This window comes from Lolium perenne, chromosome 2 (assembly GCF_019359855.2).
Source record: "Lolium perenne isolate Kyuss_39 chromosome 2, Kyuss_2.0, whole genome shotgun sequence".
In the NCBI taxonomy this organism is placed as follows: domain Eukaryota; kingdom Viridiplantae; phylum Streptophyta; class Magnoliopsida; order Poales; family Poaceae; genus Lolium; species Lolium perenne.
This window is the reverse complement of record NC_067245.2, coordinates 89,076,603-89,080,968: the sequence shown is the minus strand read 5'-3', so window position 1 is coordinate 89,080,968 and position 4,366 is coordinate 89,076,603. Positions and strand designations below refer to the sequence as shown.

Genomic DNA, 4,366 nt, shown 5'->3' with positions numbered 1-4,366 from the left:
ATTTCTCCGCCATTCCAAAGTACATTACTTGAGTGCTACCTTTAAACTTACATTCTTTGCCTTTACAATATATAGCTCATGGGACAAATAGCCTTAAAAACTATTGTGGTGAAGAATATGTACTTATGTATCTTATTTCTTAATAAGTTGCTTGTTGAGCGGTAACCATGTTTCTGGGGACGCCATCAACTTTTACCTTTGTTGTATATCATGTGAGTTGCTATGCATGTTCGTCTTGTCTGAAGTAAGGGCGATTTTCATGATCAAATGGTTTGAGTATGCATACTGTTAGAGAAGAACATTGGGCCGCTAACTAAAGCCATGAATCATGGTGGAAGTTTCAGTTTGGACACAAAACCTCAATCTCTTATGAGAATATTATCTGTTGTTGAATGCTTAAGCATTAAAAGAGGAGTCCATTATCTGTTGTCTATGTTGTCCCGGTATGGGTGTCTAAGTTGAGAATGATCAAAAGTAAGAAATCCAATGCGAACCTTCTCCTTAGACCCTTGTACAGGCGGCATAGAGGTACCCCTTTGTGACACTTGGTTGAAACATATGTTATGCAATGATAATCCGTGTTAATCCAATCTAATTAGGACAAGGTGCGAGCACTATTAGTATACTATGCATGAGGCTTGCAACTTATAGGATGTCTTATACATAACACATATGCTTTATTACTACCGTTGACAAAATTGTTTCTTGTTTTCAAAATGAAAAGCTCTAGCACAAATATAGTAATCCATGCTTCCCTCTGCGAAGGGCCATTCTTCTACTTTATTGTTGAGTCAGTTTACCTATTCCTTCTATCTTAGAAGCAAACACTTGTATAAACTGTGGGGACCCCGGACTAGCTGTCCGAAAATACCCTGTTATGTATACAGTTCACGTTCCCATGATCAGTGTGCCGTGAACACATAACCGAACTGATATCAAATTACATCATCCTTTACAAAACGGAATAAGAAAATTACAATAAAGTCACATGACCCATCTTTACAAGATAGCCTCGAAGGGCCTAATCTAATCATCAGAGTAGCAGAATCATTTCAGCAGCGTAGAGCCCAAGTCATCTGCCTTAACCCTACAGGCAACTGACTGGGAAGACGTTCCTAGCTCGCATAGACGTCGTCAACTCCTTCTTCATCTGTCGAAGTCCTCCAGGTCTGGCCAAGTAAATAGCCAGGGACAAAGCCGTGAGTACATTTGAATTGTACTCGCAAACCATCAAGAAGGTGATAACAATTCTAACTAAAGAAGACAAGAGAGGAAGAATAGTTTCTTTGGTGGATATAGCATGTGAAAGAGAATCAGTTTCTCTTGTGGATATAGCATCCCACATCACAGTTGAAGGGGACACTAGAAAGTCCTATGACATCTCTATATCTTTGTTAAAGCAGAGTTCCTCTACATGAAACACTAGGAAGGGTCACCCTCTTTTGTTTCATTTTCCTCGACCATCTCCACATGGTCGGCACACCATCTTTCCCGTACCCTTCCGGTACTTCCAACACACATTTCCTTTGGAAATCATTTTCAAAACCAAAACTCGACACAGCTCTGTAACGGCCATCCCAACCGTCCATGACCGCGGACGCGGCTATTCGAATAGTTTTGACTCTGCAGAGTTTGCACACTTTCACCACAACTATCTGGATACCTATCGTGTGGGCATCATCCCCGCATAACGACATATGCCACGACGGATACCCGGACATAACCTTTCGCCCATTCGACTTAACATGAGGTCCTACCCTATGGAGTATGTACCTCCCCGGCACCGTGGCAGCTCACCTCCTCTAGAGCGTGGCTCCACCGCCAAGCCAGGAGACCCATAGTGTCTTCCGGACGGGTCAGCCCCGAAGGCCTCCCGTTATACTATTGTCCCAACCATGACAACCCGGACTCGGGGGTAACCGTACCCTTGTATAGTTGTGCGGTGCCTCATGCTAAGAAGAACAAATGTCAAGTTAAGCCCCATGCCCACGTTGGAGTAGCTATGGTTGCGCTGTTTAGTTTTTCCGGGTGAATACAAAGAACCATGTGTCGTTTTTCTGAAAAACCCAAGTCACACACACACACACCTTCCTCTTTCCAACCATCTTTGTCAAGATCCTTTCCTTTCATAAACCATACGCTTGGGTAAGATTGCCTCACCCAAGGTTTTCATAAACATTTACAACAAGGTAAACCTTGAGGGGTTCCCAATCTAAAGTTTCATGAGTTGAACTAATACAACACTATGGCCGAGATGAGGATCATCACGCCATTGAGGGTATGAAAAAGAGGTATTGGAGTGGATCATACTTGCTTGAGCTAAGCATGTATTATGACAACACAAGAGGAAATATACTTTCAGATTTGTGGTGCTATCTAACCCAATCAATAGATAGATAGGGATGAGAATTGACCAACACCAACACCATTAAGGGAAAACAGGCATACTCATCACAATTTGAGAATACACCAAAAACATGGTATTGATACATCTACACTAGAAGGGGGTGTAGTATGAATCTTGTCCCGAGGTGGAACATATTCAAGCTAAATATAGAAAGCAAGTTGGATAGCAATGGCCATGATACCATACACCCAACCAATTACCAAGACCTTGACAAGATAAAACTACTAGAGGTACCATGCTTGCATCCAAGCATAGATGACAACAATATGGAGATCATCACACATAGAACCAAGATGCTATTGATAGCACAAGATGACATCCAAAGAGACATCATATCAGAGATCAAAAGATGGCTTGCCTTGGCTTATTTGTCCCTGGACTTCTTCAACTTCATCAATATAAGAATCCCGTCAATATAAATAAAATCCTTGTCCGAACCACTTCTTCTTCTTCTCCGGAATCGTTCGCATCTATCGTCGGAAAATATAAAAGGAACACAATCAATCACATTGCACCAATCATAACAAGCATGCAACATTCAACAATCAACAAGCAATAGCTAACCACCTTACTACGGGCTAACATACAAAGAACTTATAGATACTACAAAGCAACTAAAAGAGAACCCATTTTATTTACCTAGTAAAGGTATGAGAGTATCATAACTTAGCAATTGCCTCTCTCGGTATCACCATGGCACAACTAAGTATCCCCTGGTAGATAACATCATAAAGAGGACAAGTGCATTAGTTGGGCATTACAAACATTCATATTATTTTTTGAAACATTTTTGGAAAAGCGGGAAATCATTCTCTCTATTTTGTAAAGCTTACACAACACTACACAAGAATAGGAAGTAAATGATATGCCACACCATTTGAAGACTTAAGCCAAACAATAGAACTAAGGTTAAGTTGCAGAGGTTTTGTTTTGCAAGAATAAAACATTGGTTGACACATTTTTAAATAAAAGAGTGGGCAAAGGTTTAAAAATAAACCAAAGAGTTTTGGTTCAACAATCCATGTCACACATACACATTAGTAACAGTAATAAATATGCATGAACAGAGACTAACACTATTTTTCCTAGATGGCCAGTACTAATACAAGACTAACCCAATTGGATTCACTCAAAAATATTAAACCTACAAATTTAGGAATTTGTTTGAATCTGGCTGTACAGAAAACAAGATCTGTAAGCCATAAATCGTAGAAAAATCCTAAAAATATGAGACCACTGGCATTTGAAAGATATTTAAACAGAGATGCATACACAATTGGATTTGGGTTCAAATAGTTTCTGAAACTCTCACAAATAGATTAACAAGGTTACCGTATGTCTTTACCAATTTCTTTACAACTGGATTTTCATAACAGATAAATGTTTGAAACTTGTTGGAGATGATTAAGAAAACATACAGCAGTCCTACGAAGTTGGAATCACTCAATTAGGTTCAAAGATGGATTTTTGGTGATTTAAAAACTAACAGCCATGTCTGCAGAACACACAGAACAAGTTTAATTCACCACAAATCGTACATGACTCATAAAAATATGAGGTCAGTTGCATATGAAAGGTATTGAAAAGGTGGTTCTTACCCAGTTTGTTTCATTCAAAAATTCGTTCCCAAGCTCCTGATTTAATTCGACCAAATCAGATCTGACCAGATCTTGATCTGTGAACCATTTCATTTTCAGGAGGTCAATCGAAGTGAAACCACCGTCAAAATGAAGGTATTGAAGAGGGCTTTCACCCACAGTTGAGTTTGCTCAAAAAGATTTTGTAAAACGGAACAAATCTAACAAACAGTGAATCTGCATGTTTACAGAACTTTATTTACCGAGGAAAATATGTAAGGAACTTGAGGGTGAAACCAACGCCAAGTTGTAGATCTTTTCAATACCTATCCGCAGAACTTTGAATCACTCGATTTGGCCCTGCACACGAGTTTTGGCGGAT

General features: G+C 39.6%; 1 long non-coding RNA gene across 1 annotated transcript; it reads right to left on the bottom strand.

Annotated features, from left to right (window-relative positions):
• Positions 1–913: 913 nt before the first annotated feature.
• LOC127333200 (uncharacterized) lies at positions 914–4,096 on the bottom strand. The gene is made up of 4 exons (XR_007871013.2): positions 4,006–4,096; positions 3,047–3,120; positions 2,766–2,877; positions 914–1,169 (listed from the first exon to the last, which is right to left on the bottom strand). It is a non-coding gene; the product is annotated as an uncharacterized lncRNA (long non-coding RNA).
• Positions 4,097–4,366: the final 270 nt, after the last annotated feature.